This window comes from Gastrolobium bilobum, unplaced genomic scaffold, assembly GCF_033153095.1.
Source record: "Gastrolobium bilobum isolate Gb01-03AN ecotype WA unplaced genomic scaffold, APGP_CSIRO_Gbil_v1 utg7896, whole genome shotgun sequence".
In the NCBI taxonomy this organism is placed as follows: Eukaryota; Viridiplantae; Streptophyta; class Magnoliopsida; order Fabales; family Fabaceae; genus Gastrolobium; species Gastrolobium bilobum.
Window position 1 is genome coordinate 41,280 of NW_026895151.1, and position 20,339 is coordinate 61,618.

The 20,339-nt window shown below is 33.8% G+C and overlaps 1 pseudogene; it reads left to right on the forward strand.

Annotated features, from left to right (window-relative positions):
- The first annotated feature begins 4,449 nt into the window (after window positions 1–4,449).
- Window positions 4,450–14,436, forward strand: LOC133296007 (disease resistance protein RPM1-like; annotated as a pseudogene).
- Window positions 14,437–20,339: the final 5,903 nt, after the last annotated feature.

The window sequence follows — 20,339 nt, forward strand, 5'->3', positions numbered from 1 at the left end:
AACTAAAGGAGCTACACCTTAGGAATTTACTCAACTTGAATTCCATCTTAATTGACGGATGAGCTTTGCATTCTCTGAAAACTTTCCACTTATATAACATCCCCCAACTCAAAGTGTTAATCTCATAATACAAGTTTCAAAAATCAGTTGTTGTTGTTATTGTTCTTTTTTCTTTATTTATTTATTTCTTTTTTACAATCGATTCATAACTCGCTTGTAGTAGCTTAAAGTGTTAATCTCACAAGACACGTTTCGAAACTCAGTTGTTGTTGTTGTTGTTCTTTTTCTTCTTTCTTTATTTACTTCTTTCTTTTGTACAATCGATTTAGAACTTGCTGGAAGCAGCTCGAAGTGTTAATCTCACAATACAGGTTTCGAAACTCAGTTGTTATTATTGTTCTTTTTTATTTATTTATTTATTTCTTTTTTATAATCTTTATGGGGATAACTTACAAAAACAAATAGAAAGAACACTGTTTAATTACATTTACATATTAGCTAAATCACCTCAAAGCAGCTCAAAGTGTTAATCTCACAAAAAAGGTTTCGAAACTAAGTTGTTGTTGTTCTTTTTTCTTTCTTTCTTTCTTTCTTTTTTACAATCAATTCAGAACTTGCTCGAAGCAGATCAAAGTGTTAATTTCACAATACAGGTTTTGAAACTCAGTTGTTATTATTGTTGTTCTTTTTTCTTTATTTATATCTTTCATTGTTACAATCAATTCAGAACTTGCTAGAAGCAGCTCAAAGTGTTAATCTCACAATACAGGTTTCGAAAGTTAGTTATTGTTGCTTTTTTTTTTTCTTTCTTTTTTACAATCAATTGAGAACTTGTTTGAAGCAGCTCCAAGCGTTAATCTCACAATAAAGGTTTCGAAACTCAGTTGTTGTTGTTGTTATTTTTTCTTTATTTCTTTCTTTCATTTTTACAATCGATCAGAACTTCCTCGAAGCAGCTCAAAGTGTTAATCTCACAATACAGGTTTCAAAACTCTGTTGTTGTTGTTGTTGTTGTTCTTTTTTCTTTATTTATTTCTTTCTTTTTTGCAATCAATCAAAACTTGCTCGAAGTAGCTCAAAATGTTAATCTCACAATACAGGTTTCGAATCTCAGTTGTTGTTCTTCTTTCCTTATTTATTTCTTTCTTTTTTACAATCGATTTAGAACTTGCTGGAAGCAGTTCAAAGTGTTAATCTCACAATACAGTTGTTGTTGTTCTTTTTTCTTTATTTCTATCTTTCTTTTTTACAAACGATTCAAAACTTTCTCGAAGTAGCTCAAAGTGTTAATCTCACAATACAAGTTTCGAAACTCTGTTGTTGTTGTTCTTTTTTCTTTATTTCTTTCTTTCTTTCTTGCAATCGATCAAAACTTGCTCGAAGCAGCTCAAAATGTTAATCTCACAATACATGTTTTGAATCTCATTTGTTGTTCTTTTTTCTTTAATTATTTCTTTATTTTTTACAATCGATTGAGGACTTGCTCGAAGCAGCTCAAGTGTTAATCTCACAATACAGGTTTCGAAACTTAGTTGTTGTTGTTGTTCTTTTTTCTTTATTTATTTGTTTTTTTTATAATCTTTAAGGGGATAACGTACAGAAACAAATAGAAAGAACACTGTTTAATTACATTTACATATTAGCTAAATCACCTCAAAGTAGCTCAAAGTGTTAATCTCAAAATAAAGGTTTCGAAATTCAGTTGTTGTTATTGTTCTTTTTTCTAATCAATTCAGAACATGCTCAAAGCAGATCAAAGTGTTAATTTCACAATATAGGTTTTGAAACTCAGTTGTTGTTGTTGTTGTTGTTGTTGTTATTGTTATTGTTGTTATTTTTTATTTATTTATATCTTTCATTGTTACTATCAGTTCAGAACTTGCTAGAAGCAGCTCAAAGTGTTAATCTCACAATACAGGTTTTGAAACTTAGTTGTTGTTGTTGTTCTTTTTTCTTTGTTTATTTATTTATTTTTTATAATCTTTATTGGGATAACTTACAGAAAAAAATAGAACTAATACTGTTCAATTACCTTTATATATTAGCTAAATCACCTCGAAGCAGCTCAAAGTGTTAATCTCACAATACAGGTTTTGAAACTTAGTTGTTGTTGTTGTTCTTTTTTCTTTGTTTATTAATTTATTTTTTATAATCTTTATTGGGATAACTTACAGAAAAAAGTAGAACTAATACTGTTCAATTACCTTTATATATTAGCTAAATCACCTCGAAGCAGCTCAAAGTGTTAATCTCACAATACAGGTTTTGAAACTCAGTTGTTGTTGTTGTTCTTTTTTCTTTATTTATTTCTTTCTTTTTTACAATAGATTCGGAACTTGCTCGAAGCATCTCAAAGTGTCAATCTCACAATACAGGTGAAATTAAGACTGGACTCAAATGGTAGAAATTGCAATGTCCTTAGCTCATGATAAATTGCTTCCACTGTTAACGAAAAAGGCAAAACAACTTATGGGCATCCCCAAAGAATTTGAAGAGATTAAAGATTTACTAGAAAGCATTTAAGCCTTCATCGAGGATGCAGATAGAAGAGCTGCAACTAAAGAAGATCGAAATGTCGCAGCTGAAGATAATGGAAGTGTTGCAGCTCAAGTAGACAGCATAAACGAGGAAATCAGAAAATGGGTGAAGCTGCTAAGAGAAGAAGCTTTTCGTATAGAAGATTTCATCGATGAATATCTGATCTATGTGGGACAATATTTTACTATGTGATATTGTTCATTTCATCAAAACTAAGATTCCTTGTCATCGAATAGGCATAGCGTCTAAGATTCAGGGCATTAAGTCATCTATTGGTCGAATCAAGAAAAGAAGTGAAAAATATTGCTTCAAAATCCAACCTTCTTTTGAACAATGATCCAGCAGTTCTGATGTCAATTTACAAGTCATTCAATTAGCTTATCCTTACATTGAGGAAGACCAACTTGTAGGCTTTGAAGCTCCAAGAGATGAATTAATTGGTTGGCTGGTAGAGGGAAGAGCACGGCGCACTGTCATCTTTGTGGTTGGTATGGGAAGAGTAGGAGAAACCACTCTTGCCACGGAAAATTTTGACAGCCAAAAGGTGATTGAGCACTTTGACTGTCTTGCATGGATCACTGTGTCTCAGTTATACGCAGTAGAAGGGTTGCTAAGGGACATGCTGAAAAAATTTTACAAAGAAAAAGAGGAAAATCCACCTGAAGATATTCTTGAAATGGATAAAAATCAATTGACAGCTGATGTGAGAAACTGCTTACAGCAAAAGAGGTACATTGTCTTCTTTGATTATGTGTGGAATAATATTTTTTGGAAAGGGATTAGAAAATCTGTAGATGATAATAAAATGGAAGTAGGATATTTATCACAACCAAGAATTTGGATGCTGCTAATTATTGTAAAGAATCCTCTTTTGTTAAGGTGTACGAGCTGCAATGTTTAACCTCTGAAAAATCTTTGGAATTGTTCTACAAGAAGGCGTCCGAACTGATTTTGATGGAATTTGTCCAAAAGAACTCATTGTTATATCTTCGGAAATTGTTAAGAAATGTAAGGGATTACCACTAGCAATTGTGGCCATTGGTGGTCTATTAGCTGGTAAAACAAAACGTGCAACTGAATGGGAAAGGTTCAGAAAACGTCTAAGTTCAGAGCATGAAAAGGAGTCCAATTTGACTGTAATAACAAAAATTTTAGGTCTCAGTTATTATGATTTTCCATATCATCTAAAACCATGCTTATTGTATTTTTGTATGTATCCGAAAGACATATAGTTAAATTGAAAAGACTATTTCGACAGTGGATAGCTGAAAGGTTTGTAACATATGAAAAGGGACTAACTTTTGATGAAGTTGCAGAGAAATATTTAAGAGATTTGATAAGCATAAATTTGGTGCAAGCATCTTCATTTTCCCTCAACGCAAGAGTTAAAAGGCGTCGTGTTCATGACCTATTACATGATATGCTCCTTAAAAAATGTAAGGATTTGAGTGTTTGCCATTGTATAATGGAAGATGATAAGTCAGGCTTACGTGGGATAGTTCGGCGCCTATCAGTAACAAGCAGTTCCAATGATCTAATGCGAAGTATTGAAACCTCACACATTCGGTCACTGCTTGTTTACACAGAGACTAGTGTTTTACCCGATTGCTTTGTAAGTAACATCCCTTCGAAATACAAGTTATTGAAGTTACTTGCTTTTGAAGAATGTCCTACGTTGAATGTTCCAAAAAATTTGGGGGAATTTGATCCATTTGAAGTATTTAAGCTTCGGCTTTCACCTATAAAAAATCTTCCAAAATCCATTAGGAAGCTTCAGAACTTGGAGACCTTGAATCTAAAGGATACAGGTGTTGTAGATTGCCAAGGGAGATTAGTATGCTTAGAAAGCTAAGACATCTTTTTCTGAAATATTGGACATCTTTAATTCAATTGAGGGATTGTATTGGAGTCATGGCATCACTACAAACTCTAAATGGAGTAAAAATTCATGAAGATGGATTAGAGCTAATTGGAGGGTTGGGAAAGCTAACGCAGTTAAGGAAGTTATGTGTGGCTAATGTTAGGAAAGACCACGAAAGAGCTCTATTTCCTCAATAAAGGAGATGCAATACTTGCAGAAAGTACACATATTTGCAGATGATATCATTGATTTATCTTTTGTTTCATCCCCACCTCATATACTTTAAAATCCTTACCTTTGTGGGGAGTTAAATAAACTACCATAGTGGACTCAACAGCTACAAAATCTTGTAAGGTTGACCTTGGAATGCTCAGCGATAATTCATGATTCGTTGAAATCGCTACAAAATATGTCAAATTTGTTGTATCTGGATCTGAACGATACATATAAAGGTGAAACTTTGCATTTTGAAGATGAAGGGCTTCATAAACAAAAGGAGCTACACCTTAGGAATTTACTCAACTTGAATTCCATCTTAATTGACGGAGGAGCTTTGCATTATCAGAAAACTTTCCACTTATATAACATCCCCAACTCAAAGTGTTAATATCATAATACAGTTTCAAAAATCAGTTGTTGTTGTTATTGTTCTTTTTTCTTTATTTATTTATTTCTTTTTTACAATCGATTCATAACTCGCTTGTAGTAGCTTAAAGTGTTAATCTCACAAGACAGGTTTCAAAACTCAGTTGTTGTTGTTGTTCTTCTTCTTCTTCTTTCTTTATTTACTTCTTTCTTTTTTACAATCGATTTAGAATTTGCTGGAAGCAGCTCAAAGTGTTAATCTCACAATACAGGTTTCGAAACTCAGTTGTTATTATTGTTCTTTTTTCTTTATTTATTTATTTCTTTTTTATAATCTTTATGGGGATAACTTACAAAATTAAATAGAAAGAACACTATTTAATTACATTTACATATTAGCTAAATCACCTCAAAACAGCTCAAAGCGTTAATCTCACAAAAAAGGTTTCGAAACTCAGTTGTTGTTGTTCTTTTTTCTTTATTTCTATCTTTCTTTTTTACAATCGATTCAAAACTTGCTCGAAGCAGCTCAAAGTGTTAATATCACAATACAGGTTTCGAAACTCTGTTGTTGTTGTTGTTGTTGTTCTTTTTTCTTTATTTCTTTTTTGCAATCGACCAAAACTTGCTCGAAGCAGCTCAAAATGTTAATCTCACAATACATGTTTTGAATATCAGTTGTTGTTCTTTTTTCTTTATTTATTTCTTTATTTTTTACAATCGATTCAGAACTTGCTCGAAGCAGCACAAGTGTTAACTCACAATACAGGTTTCGAAACTCAGTTGTTGTTGTTGTTCTTTTTTCTTTATTTATTTGTTTCTTTTTTATAATCTTTATGGAGATAACGTACAGAAACAAATAGAAAGAACACTGTTTAATTACATTTACATATTAGCTAAATCACCTCAAAGCAGCTCAAAGTGTTAATCTCACAATAAAGGTTTCGAAACTCAGTTGTTGTTGTTATTCTTTTTTCTTTCTTTCTTTCTTTTTTACAATCAATTCAGAACTTGCTCGAAGCAGATCAAAGTGTTAATTTCACAACATAGGTTTTGAAACTCAGTTGTTGTTGTTGTTGTTGTTATTGTTGTTATTTTTTCTTTATTTATATCTTTCATTGTTACTATCAATTCAGAACTTGCTAGAAGCAGCTCAAAGTGTTAATCTCACAATACAGGTTTTGAAACTTAATTGTTGTTGTTGTTCTTTTTTCTTTATTTATTTATTTCTTTTTTATAATCTTTATTGGGATAACTTACAGAAACAAATAGAACTAATACTGTTTAATTACCTTTATATATTAGCTAAATCACCTCGAAGCAGCTTAAAGTGTTAATCTCACAATACAGGTTTCGAAACTCAGTTGTTATTGTTGTTCTTTTTTCTTTATTTATTTCTTTCTTTTTTACAATAGATTCGGAACTTGCTCGAAGAATCTCAAAGTGTGAATCTCACAATACAGGTGAAATCAAAACTGGACTCAAATGGTAGAAATTGCAGTGTCCTTAGCTCATGATAAATTGCTTCCACTGTTAACGAAAAAGGAAAAACAGCTTATGGGCATCCCCAAAGAATTTGAAGAGATTAAAGATTTACTAGAAAGCATTTAAGCCTTCATCGAGGATGCAGATAAAAGAGCTGCAACTGAAGAAGATCAAATTGTCGCAGCTGAAGATAATGGAAGTGTTGCAGCTCATGTAGACAACATAAACGAGGAAATCAGAAAATGGGTGAAGTTGCTAAGAGAAGAAGCTTTTCTCATAGAAGATTTCATCGATGAATATCTGATCTATGTGGGACAATATTTTACTATATGATATTGTTCATTTCATCAAAACTAAGATTCCTTGTCATCGAATAGGCATAGCTTCTAAGATTCAGGGCATTAAGTCATCTATTGGTCGAATCAAGAAAAGAAGTGAAAAATATGGGCTTCCAAATCCAACCTTCTTTTGAACAATGATCCAGCAGTTCTGATGTCAATTTGCAAGTCATTCAATTAGCTTATCCTTACATTGAGGAAGACCAACTTGTAGGCTTTGAAGCCCCAAGAGATGAATTAATTGGTTGGCTGGTAGAGGGACGAGCAGGGCGCACTGTCATCTTTGTGGTTGGTATGGGAAGAGTAGGAAAAACCACTCTTGCCACGAAAAATTTTGACAGCCAAAAGGTGATTGAGCACTTTGACTGTCTTGGATGGATCACTGTGTCTCAGTCATACGCAGTAGAAGGGTTGCTGAGGGACATGCTGAAAATTTTTTACAAAGAAAAAGAGGAAAATCCACCTGAAGATATTCTTGAAAGGATAAAAATCAATTGACAGCTGAAGTGAGAAACTGCTTACAGAAAAAGAGGTACATTGTCTTCTTTGATGATGTGTGGAATAAATTTTTTTGGAAAGAGATTAGAAAATCTGTAGGTGATAATAAAATGGAAGTAGGATATTTATCACAACCAAGAATTTGAATGCTGCTAATTACTGTAAGGAATCCTCTTTTGTTAAGGTGTATGAGATGCAATGTTTAACCCCTGAAAAATCTTTGGAATTGTTCTACAAGAAGGTGTCCGATCTGATTTTGATGGAATTTGTCCAAAAGAACTCATTGTTATATCTTCGGAAATTGTTAAGAAATGTAAGGGATTACCACTAGCAATTGTGGCCATTGGTGGTCTATTAGCTGGTAAAACAAAACGTGCAACTGAGAGGCGAAGCGGGAAACAATTCCTCAAAAACTGGCCAGAACAGCCCCCAAGTGTAGGGCAAACAGGGCAGCTGTGTTCACAGCCCTCCCAAGTCCAGCGCCTAGCTCAGAACAACCTCATATTTTACCACCATGTAGGGTAAATCTCAAGCTTCAAAATGGCGTATGGCATGTCCCTATCGAACCTTTGTGGAGGGAGATATGCTCTCCCGAAGTTCGTCTAAAATCTGCCAATTCTACAGAAAATTCGCCAGAAATTCCTTTGTTTTTCTTAAAATCCCCAAATTGCAAATGATCACTAACACCTCAAATGTACCTAATAATCCAATGGGTGGCACACACAAGGACCAACAATTCCTTGGGGCACTTACAACCCTCCTTTTTACAACAATTCCAGGTCATATAAATCAGTATACAGACAAAATCCATAACTCTATATATGGCATATCAAAAGGTGGCTCTGTGCCATAACTACAACATCCTACGTCAACCTACATAAACATAAAACATAACAGTATCACAAATATATAGATCTGTTTACAGGCTAGCATAGCCTCTCAAAAAACCCAGTTAACAACCATGCATCAGCAAAATATCAAATAACCATATCACAATTTAACATATATATACAACAGACTCCCAAAGTAAGCAAGCAACATCTATGCTCCGATCTACTCATCAACCACGGACCTCTTGCCCTGAGAACGATCGTCAACTGCTGCGATACCTGAAATATGTCCCCATAACGCGGGGTGACAATGAATCTCAATAAACTTGGGGTTTATGGAGCAGTCTCCACCCAAGAGTCCACTTCCTGCAAGAAAATATCAAGTACCAAGACATAGATAACACCATATAATCCATATTAGAATTTTTGTATCATATATCTTTTCTGATAATTCTCATTTATTCTTATAACGTACTTTCTTATTAATCTTGAGTATGTTCATGTCTTATGTATAAATAAGGCTTTCATCTTATATTCGTAATATCGTATCATATTCAATAGCATACTCATAATGATCAGAGAACTAAAGTTTCCTCGGCTATACCTTATGTACACCGTGATCATATCCATAAATGTTTCCTCTGTTCAGAAACCATAACTTACACTTCCAAGGCTTTATTTCATTGAAGATCATATCATATTAACTTATCATAACATAAATAATATCATATGCATGCACTATATGAATGCAACTACGCAAAGTATCAATATTAGCAACAATTATATCCATACGGAAACCATAATCGCCACTGATCATGGCAGAACAAAAAGGCTGAGAAAACTCCTAAACCGAAAGCTTACCTGAATGCTTTCCGTTTCTATAACTTGTTTTACACAAAGACTATGAACTTAGCTATCCACGTGTAGTCCGTCTCACAGGGTTCGAATTTCTAAGATTCATACCTCTTGCTTTTCACTGTTACCATAATTAACGTACCGTTAATGACAGTTTATTATATTATTTATTTAAGTAACCAATATTCTTTCGGTTACAAACGTTCATTAACTTTGTGATTCCAACATTCCTTTATTTATTACAATTCATGGCATACAAGGTCTTACTCTTAATTCACAAGTCATAATAGACCCTTAATCGGTTAGTTCAACCACTAATACCCATACATATTTTTATCTCATTAAGACTTACATACACTGTTACGGTCTACAAAACATAGACAAACAATTCATATAAGCTCATTCTAATTCATTTCTCTTACTAACCAAAACCATACATATATAATTTCATCAAGTTTAATTAGCTTAACTCTTGTGAAAGAATTCACACACTATAGTTCCATTAACTTGACATAAATCTAACATCAATTTCCTTAGCCATGCAATACATATTGGTCGAATATTTACATATACATATACTCATGGATTTACCATTTCATCTTAGTTAATTAATGCTTCATTTTACTAACAATTGCAAAGGAACATCACACACTCATAATATTAATTAACACCATTCAATGGCCAAAATACATGTATAGCCTAAATGTGCCCATGTAAGTTCCCCACAATTTATCAACTTTTATATCATAAAACAAGCATTCTTTAAGCATACCTACATTATCAATAATCATTCTTCATCACTCTTGCACTATATGGCCGATTGACCTATTTAATGATTCCATGATTTTCTTTCAAGCTTTCAATCACTTACATCATATTCAAGGAACCTCCAACACCATTTAGTTTAATGACAACATAATTCCATTCACTTCCATGAAATAGCCGATTGGAACTTATAGAGTTTCAAGGATTTTCTCACCACCTCTACTCTTTACACTTTTTTTTTTTTTTTTGGTACATTGCCAGGAGGTATCCCCATTCAACCTTCTCCGGGCACCATGCCCTCGGGGTACGGCCCGTTTGGGCTAGCCCCTCATTGTAACAGTGGGTGCACTAAGCTTCGCAACCGGAGAAAGGACAAGACTAATCCCCCAACCGAAGATTTTTTGGCTTATCCTCTGGCCCCCAAAGATTTTCTAAGAAACTGCTTGAGGCAGGGTTTGATCCCTGGACCAAGCAATCCCTTGGGAGCTCAGCTGCCAACTGAGCTACCCTTGGGGGTTCTACTCTTTACACTTTATTCTCATCAATCTTTAACCAATCATTGAACATGAGTTCATATGCAAAATTAATCAAACACATCATGTACCTATTTAAACTACCATTGCCAAATAGTAACTATATGACAAATTGAGACTTCTATCAACTTCACTACATTAACACCAACTTGTTTCATGCTAAGTAACCTTCTAATATATATTTTTAGTCACACACACACATAAAAACAAGATCTAAATATGTCTTATGTAATTTATTTTACTTGGCCGAATTGGCCTATAAAGGATTCTATAGTCTTTCTTCATAATTTCACTCTTAATTTAATTAAAGCAATCATCAAACAATCACTTGAAATCAATATTTCTTTTAGACAATCTAGCAAACACATGGTTGGCACACCTTAATCACATTATGGCTGAAAATTTCTTTGTATATACAAGGTTCCTCTATTTTTATTTTCAACTAAAACAAACATATATAAACTTCCAACAACTAAATACCAATAATCAATCATAAAATTCATCAATATTTCCATGTTTAAACTTATTAATAACAGCCCCCCATCCAAGCAATTAATTTTATAACTTGAAATCTAACACACCAAGTGAAGATTATTTACCTAGGCTAGCTTTTCCAATCACCAAGGAAGACTCCCCAAAGCTTTAAACTATGAAATAGTGTCTTTTTTTCTTTCTTTTCCTATGCAGGTCGCTGCTGCCCAAAGGAGGAATGAAGAGATTTAATGCTTCCCACAAAAAATAAATCTAGAAATAACTTCACAACATAGTTATCTACAAGTTTCATGAAGACCACAAGGTGAAATGATGACTAGAACCTAACCTTCAAACTTGCCCTTTCTCCATTGAAGTCTTCGACCAAGGAAGAAGAGAGGGAGAGAGTACAGAGCGTGTTCTTTAAAGAAGGAAAGAGAAACCGCCTATTTAACATGTTGATGACCAAGCTTCTTCAATTTTTAAACCTTCATTTTAACTTTGTTTTTAATTCCTATTGGTTCCCCTAAAGTGCTTTGACTTTTCTTTTACAACAACTTTCATCATCTCTTTATTAGAAAAAAATAACAGCAACGTAACTTGAAAGAAAATAGACAACACTTATTAGGAATTTAGGTTGGTAACCAAAATTGTCTTATTATACAAGTCTTTAAACGTTTTAACTTTCTTAACCTATCTTAATTTCTATTGGTCCTTTCTTATCAATTTTCCACAACATTCATCAATCATCTAAGGAAAGAAAAGAACTTACGTAACCATGTAACAAAGAAGAGACAAAATCGTTTATGACTAAGCAATATCACTAAGTGTATTTATTTACACTAATTTGACTTTTATAAAATCAAAACTCATCTTATTGGTTAGTAATTAACCAAGTTTGACTTATTTTTTTTTGCAATTAATTTAAGCCCCATTTAATTAAATTAAAGATACTTTGAACCCACTAATTTCTTTTTTTAAACTATTTAATTATACATTTTAATCCATATTTAGGCTTATTTTGTCTAATCACCAGAATAACTCTAACTTACACCTTAATGACATTCATATTTTTAATCATATCAAATAATTATATTTGAATCCTATTACACTTGTATGATTGTAACATCTTATTAATTATTATTTCAATCTAATAATTTATCTCACATAATTTTCTTGAATAAGTGTTTAATTTAATTAAACACCTAATTAATTTCTTTTCTCTTAATTTACTGATGAGGGTTGTTATACACAATTTATATCATTACATTTTATATTGTTTTCAAGTAGACAGCATAAACGAGGAAATCAGAAAATGGGTGAAGCTGCTAAGAGAAGAAGCTTTTCGCATAGAAGATTTCATCGATGAATATCTGATCTATGTGGGACAACATTTTACTATGTGATATTGTTCATTTCATCAAAACTAAGATGATTCCTTGTCATCGAATAGGCATAGCTTCTAAGATTCAGGGCATTAAGTCATCTATTGGTCGAATCAAGAAAAGAAGTGAAAAATATGGCTTCCAAATCCAACCTTCTTTTGAACAATGATCCAATAGTTCTGATGTCAATTTGCAAGTCATTCAATTAGCTTATCCTCACATTGAGGAAGACTAACTTGTAGGCTTTGAAGCCCCAAGAGATGAATTGATTGGTTGGCTGCTATAGGGACAAGCAGAGCGCACTGTCATCTCTGTGGTTGTTATGGGAAGAGTAGGAAAAACCACTCTTGCCAAGAAATATTTTGATAGCCAAAAGGTGATTGAGCACTTTGACTGTCTTGCATGGATCACTGTGTCTCAGTTATACACGGTAGAAGGGTTGCTGAGGGACATGCCGAAAAATTTTTACAAAGAAAAAGAGGAAAATCCACCTGAAGATATTCTTGAAATGGATAAAATTCAATTGACAGCTGAAGTGAGAAACTGCTTGCAGCAAAAGAGGTACATTGTCATCTTTGATGATGTGTGGAATAAAATTTTTTGGAAAGGGATTAGAAAATCTGTAGATGATAATAAAATGGAAGTAGGATATTTATCACAACCAAGAATTTGGATGTTGCTAATTACTGTAAGGAATCCTCTTTTGTTAAGGTGTAAGAGCTGCAATGTTTAACCCCTGAAAAATCTTTGGAATTGTTCTACAAGAAGGCGTCTGATCTGATTTTGATGGAATTTGTCCAAAAGAACTCATTGATATATATTCGGAAATTGTTAAGAAATGTAAGGGATTACCACTAGCAATTGTGGCCATTGGTGGTCTATTAGCTGGTAAAAGAAAACGTGCAACTGAATGGGAAAGGTTCAGAAAACGTCTAAGTTCAGAGCATGAAAAGGAGTCCAATTTGACTTTAATGACAAAAATTTTAGGTCTCAGTTATTATGATTTCCATATCATCTAAAACCATGCTTATTGTATTTTTGTATGTATTCGAAAGACATATAGTTAAATTAAAAGACTATTTCGATAGTGGATAGCTGAAAGGTTTGTAACATATGAAAAGGGACTAACTTTTGATGAAGTTGCAGAGAAATATTTAAGAGATTTGATAAGCATAAATTTGGTGCAAGCATCATCATTTTCCCTTAACGGAAGAGTTAAAAGGCGTCGTGTTCATGACCTATTACATGATATGATCCTTAAAAAATGTAAGGATTTGAGTGTTTGCCATTGTATAATGGAAGATGATAAGTCAGGCTTACGTGGGATAGTTCGGCGCCTATCAATAACAAGCAGTTCCACTGATCTAATGGGAAGTATTGAAACCTCACACATTTGGTCTCTGCTTGTTTACACAGAGACTAGTGTTTTACTCGATTGCTTTGTAAGTAACATCCCTTCGAAATACAAGTTATTGAAGTTACTTGCTTTTGAAGAATGTCCTACGTTGAATGTTCTTCCAAAAAATTTGGGGAATTTGATCCATTTGAAGTATTTAAGCTTCGGCTTTCACCTATAAAAAATCTTCCAAAATCCATTGGTGAGCTTCAGAACCAGGAGACCTTGAATCTAAGAGATACAAGTGTTGTAGATTTGCCAAGGGAGATTAGTATGCTTAGAAAGCTAAGACATCTTCTTCTGAAATATCAGACATCTTTAATTCAATTGAGGGATTGTATTGGAGTCATGACATCACTACAAACGCTAAATGGAGTAAAAATTCATGAAGATGGATTAGAGCTAATTGGAGGGTTGGGAAAGCTAACGCAGTTAAGGACGTTGTGTGTGGCTAATGTTAGGAAAGAACACGAAAGAGCTCTATGTCCTCAATAAAGGAGATGCAATACTTGCAGAAACTACACATATTTGCAGATGATATCATTGATTTGTCTTTTGTTTCATCTCCACCTCATATGCTTTAAAAGCTTTACCTTTGTGGGGAGTTAAGTAAACTACCAGAGTGGATTCTACAGCTACAAAATCTTGTAAGGTTGACCTTGGAATGCTCAGCGATAACTCATGATTCGTTGAAATCGCTACAAAAGATGCCAAATTTGTTGTATCTGAATCTGAACGATGAATATAAAGGTGAAACTTTGCATTTTGAAGATGGAGGGCTTCATAAACTAAAGGAGCTACACCTTAGAAATTTACTCAACTTGAATTCCATCTTAATTGACGGAGGAGCATTGCATTCTCTGAAAACTCTCCACTTATATAACATACCCCAATAATCTCACAATACAGGTTTCAAAAATTAGTTGTTGTTGTTATTGTCCTTTTTCTTTATTTATTTATTTCTTTTTTACAATCGATTCATAACTCGCTTGTAGTAGCTTAAAGTGTTAATCTCACAAGACAGGTTTTGAAACTCAGTTGTTGTTGTTGTTGTTGTTTTTCTTCTTTCTTTATTTATTTATTTCTTTTTACAATCGATTTAGAACTTGCTAGAAGCAGTTCAAAGTGTTAATCTCACAATAAAGGTTTCGAAACTCAGTTGTTATTGTTGTTCTTTTTTCTTTATTTATTTCTTTTTTATAATCTTTATGGGGTTAACTTACAGAAACAAATAGTAAGAACATTGTTTAATTACATTTACATATTAGCTAAATCACCTCAAAGCAGCTCAAAGTGTTAATCTCACAACAAAGGTTTCGAAACTCAGTTGTTGTTGTTGTTCTTTTTCCTTTTTTTCTTTCTTTTTTACAATCAATTCAGAACTTGCTCGAAGCACATCAAAGTGTTAATTTCACAATATAGGTTTTGAAACTCTTTTGTTGTTGTTGTTGTTGTTGTTGTTGTTATTGTTGTTCTTTTTCTTTATTTATATCTTTCATTGTTACAATCAATTCAGAACTTGCTGGAAGCAGCTCAAAGTGTTAATCTCACAATACAGATTTCCAAACTCTGTTGTCGTTGTCGTTGTTGTTCTTTTTTCTTTTTTTCTTTTTTTTATAACCTTTATTGGGATAACTTACAGAAACAAATAGAACTAACACTGTTTAATTACCTTTACATATTAGCTAAATCACCTCGAAGCAGCTCAAAGTGTTAATCTCACAATACAGGTTTCGAAACTTAGTTATTGTTGTTCTTTTTTTTTCTTTATTTCTTTCTTTCATTTTTACAATCAATTGAGAACTTGCTTGAAGCAGCTCCAAGCGTTAATCTCACAATACAAGTTTCGAAACTCAATTGTTGTTGTTGTTGTTGTTGTTATTTTTTTTATTTCCTTCTTTCATTTTTACAATCGATCAGAACTTCCTCGAAGCAGCTCAAAGTGTTAATCTCACAATACAGATTTCAAAACTCTGTTGTCGTTGTCTTTCTTTCTTTCTTTTTTGCAATCGATCAAAACTTGCTCGAAGCAGCTCAAAATGTTAATCTCACAATACCAGTTTCGAACCTCATTTGTTGTTCTTTTTTCTTTATTTCTTTCTTTATTTTTTACAATCGATTCAGAACTTGCTCGAAGCAGCTCAAAGTGTTAATCTCACAATACAGGTTTCAAAACTCAGTTGTTGTTGTTGTTGTTCTTTTTTCTTTATTTCTTTATTTCTTTTTTACAATCGATTCAAAACTTGCTCGAAGCAGCTCAAAGTGTTAATGTCACAATACATGTTTCGAAACTGAGTTGTTGTTGTTCTTTTTTCTTTATTTATTTATTTCTTTTTTATAATCTTAATTGGGATAACTTATAGAAACAAATAGAACTAACACTGTTTAATTACTTTTACATATTTGTTAAATCACCTCGAATCAGCTCAAAGTGTTAAGCTCGCAATACAGGTTTCGAAACTCAGTTGTTGTTGTTGTTGTTGTTGTTGTTCTTTTTTCTTTATTTCTTTCTATCTTTTTTACAATCGATTCAGAACTTGCTCGAAGTAGCTCAAAGTGTTAATCTCACAATACAGGTGAAATCAAAGCTTGACTCAAATGGCAAAAATTGCAGTGTCCTTAGCTCGTGTTAAATTGCTTCCATTGTTAACGGAAAAGGTAAAACGGCTTATGGGCATCCTCGAAGAATTTGAAGAGATAAAAGATTTACTAGAAAGCATTCAAGCCTTCATCGAGGATGCAGATAGAAGAGTTGCAGCTGAAGAAGATCAAAACATCGCAGCTGAAGATAATGGAAGTGTTGCAGCTCAAGGAGACAGCGTAAGTGAGGAAATCAAAAAATGGGCGAAGCTGCTGAGAGAAGAAGCTTTTCGCATAGAAGATTTCATCGATGAATATCTGATGTATGTGGGACAGCATCCGCCTAATTCTCGATGTAAAGCTTTACTACGTGATATTGTTCATTTCATCAAAACTAAGATTCACTGTCATCGAGTGGGCATAGATTCTAAGATTCAGGCATTAAGTCATCTATTAGTCGAATCAAGGAAAGAAGTGAAAAGTATGGCTTCCAAATCCAACCTTCTTTTGAACAAGGATCCAACAGTTCTGATGTCAATTAGCAAGTCATTCAATTAGCTTACCCTTACATTGAGGAAGACGAACTTGCAGGCTTTAAAGCCCCAAGAAATGAATTGATTGGTTGGCTGGTAGAGAGACGAACATAGCGCACTGTCATCTCTGTGGTTGGTATGGGAGGAATTGGAAAAACTACTCTTGCCAAGAAAGTTTTTGATAGCCAAAAGATGATTGAGAACTTTGATTTTCTTGCATGGCTCACTGTGTCTCAGTCATACACAGTAGAACGGTTGCTGAGGGACATGCTGAAAAAGTTTTGCGAAGAAAAAAAGGAGAATCCACCTAAAGATATTCTTGAAATGGATAAAAATCAATTGACAGCTGAAGTGAGAAACTGCTTGCAGCAAAAGAGGTACATTATCTTCTTTGATGATGTGTGGAATAAATTTTTTTGGAAAGGGATTAGAAAATCTGTAGATGATAATAAATATGGAAGTAAGATATTTATCACAACCAGGAATTTGGATGTTGCTAATTATTATAAGGAATCCTCTTTTGTTTAGGTGTATGAGCTGCAATGTTTAACTCCTGAAATTTTTTTGGAATTGTTCTACAAGAAGGCATTTCGATCTGATTTTGATGGAATTTGTCCAAAATAACTCATTGATATATCTTCAAAAATTGTTAAGAAATGTAAGGGATTACCACTAGCAAGTGTTGCATATCATTGATTGAGTAACAAAGATCCCTTCCGCTTTCTTCCATAACTTCAATCAAACCCAATTCCCTTCATTGCTTCAGCTTTCCCAGCTTTGTAAATAGCTATACTCCATCATCATCTATTTCCACTTCACGTAATGTTGGTAAGGATGCCATGCCTCCAATACCATCCTTCAATTGAGTTGAAAACATACGATAACCCAGGAGATGTCATAGTTTTCTAAGCTTGCTAATCCCCTTTGGCACATTGTATCGCCCCGACCACTTCAAGAATCAATGACTATCCCCATATACTAACACGAGACTTTTCGGTGTGCTTTTTCCTTACTCGAACACTTTCCGAGAAAACTTCCCAGGAGGTCACCCATCCCAGAATTGCTCCAAGTCAAGCACGCTTAACTATGGAGTTCTTCCGTTCTGGGCTACCGAAAAGTAGATGCATCTTGTTAGTATAGGTAGTACCAATTAATTTTTATAAACTATCCCAAACTGTGTAGTCTCATACTTGCACAGTCTTTGGAATCCCTCTCTTTCAGGTGTCGATTCGATTCATTCATGTAACCCCCCGCTGGAAGCCTGTCAGGAACCGCTCCTTGTCCATGCCCTTTCGCACCGGCGATCACTCTCCGCCCTCGTCAGCGCCTGGGATGTTACACACATTGTACTTTCGCTCATCGTAATGCGATTGAGCCCTTACATCCAAGGTCTCCAAGTTTTGGAGTTTAGCAATGAATATTTCCAGACTCACACATTCTGTCCTCGCTCCCCTGAACCTTAAATACTTCAAGTGGATTAAATACCTGAAATTTTCAGGAATATCAAACCAATTCATATCACTTTCATAATCAAGTAACTTCAATGACTTGTATTTTGTAGCGATTTTCCTTACAAAGTCTGGATGTAATTCTCTATCTCTGAAAACAAGCAGGGATTGAACGCGTAAGCTTTTAGTACTTCCCATTAAATCATTCAATTAAATTGCTTGCTATTGATAGGTGCCGAATAATCCCAATTACTAACTGATCAGCTTCCATACTACACTGGCAAAAACTTGAATCCTTAAATTTTTTAAGGATCATGAACACTACAACTTCTAGCTTTGCCATCAGGGGTAGATGAAGATACTTATACCAAATTTCTACTTACCAAATCTGATAAATATTGCTCTGCAACTTTCTCTAAAGTTTTCCCCTTTTTAGATGTAACAAATCACTCTGCTACCCATTGCTGAATCAATCTTTTTGATTTAACCACATAATCTTCTTGATATATTCCAAAATACAGTAAGCACAATTTGAGATAATCAAGAAAATCATCATAGCTTAAACCTAAAATTTTTGTTATATCAGTCAAATGAGACCCCCTTTCTAGTTCTGAACTTCGACTTTGATTAAACTTTATCCACTCAAATGCATTTTTGTTTTTGCTATAGTAGCTAAAATACTAGTAATTGCCACAATTGCCAGTGAGAGTCCATTACATTTTTCAACAATTTTGAAAGATATATCAATAAGTTCTTCAGGACAACATCCGTCAAAGTCAGATCGGAATGCCCTCTTATAGAACAACTCAAAAGATTTTTCTGGAGTTAAAAATTGCAGCTCAAGCACTTTAACAAGAGAAGATTCCTTACTGAACTGTGCAACATGCATATTCCTGGTTGAGATAAATATCCTACTTCAATCCTTATTATCAATCATAGTCGATTTAATATCATCCCAAAAATTGTTATTCAACACATCATCAAACAAGACAATATTCCTCTTTTGCCGCAAGTAGCTTCTCACTTTTTCAACCAAAGAATCTCAATCCATTTCAAGAAGACCTAGAGGAGGATCCTCTTTTTCTTCTTCATAAAACTTTTGCAGCATCTCCCTCAACAACCTTTCTACAGTGCATGACTGGGACACTGTGATCAATGCATGACAATCAAAGTGTCGAACCACCTTTTGGTTGTCAAAAACTTTCTTGGAAAGAGTGGTTTTTCCTTTTCCTCCCATTCTAACAACAGAGATGATAGTGCACTCCGCTTGTTCATCTACCAGCCAACCAATCAATTCACGTCTTGGGGCATCAAAGCCTACAAGTTGGTCTTCCTCAATGTAACAATAAACCATCCTCCGAGGGACTTGTGAATTGACATTTTGGCTTTTTCTTGAACTGTTGGATCTCTGTTCAAAAGAAAGTTCCATTTGGAAGCCAAAACTTGTACTTTCTTCCCTAATTGCACGAAGAGACGACTTTATGTTTCTAATCTCAGAAGCTATTCGACGACGAGGGATCAAAATTTTGATGAAGTGAGCAATATTACATAGAAAACATTTGCATCCAAGATCACGAGGATTCTATTCCACATAGATCAATTATTTATCAATGACATCTTCTATGCGAAAAGCTTGTTCTCTCATCATCTTCAGCCATTCTTTGATTTCATCATTTGTGCTGCCACCTTCAGCTGCAGTCCTTTTATCTGCATCCTTGAGGAAGGCTTTAATGCTTTCAAGTTCATCTCTTATATCTTCAAATTCTTTTGGGACGTCCATAAGCGGATTTGCTTCTTCCTGTAACAGTGGAAGCAATTTCTCACGAGCCAAGGACACTACCATCTCTGCCATTTTAGTCAAGCTCTGATCTAAGCTGTATTGTGAGATTAAGACTTTGAAATATATCTTGAGCAAGTTCTGAATCTCGATATTTAGCTATTTTGTAAATTTAATTAGACAATGTTGGTTATATTGGTCAGTTTGAGTTGTACCAATAAATTAATTAAAAAAAATGATTGTCATATTAATTGTCTCTAGAATTTAGTATGACCTCAAGCTTTTTACTAATCACATAATAAAGAATAAGAATTGAAATATTTTTATTTTTATTTTTGAATAAAAGAAAGATAAAACAGAGGAAGATAAGAAAAGAAGAGCACTGAGACATTGCCTCACATGTTTGACGTTTATGGTCATTAAAAGAATAAGAGGGATCAGATGCAGACTGTTATACAAGT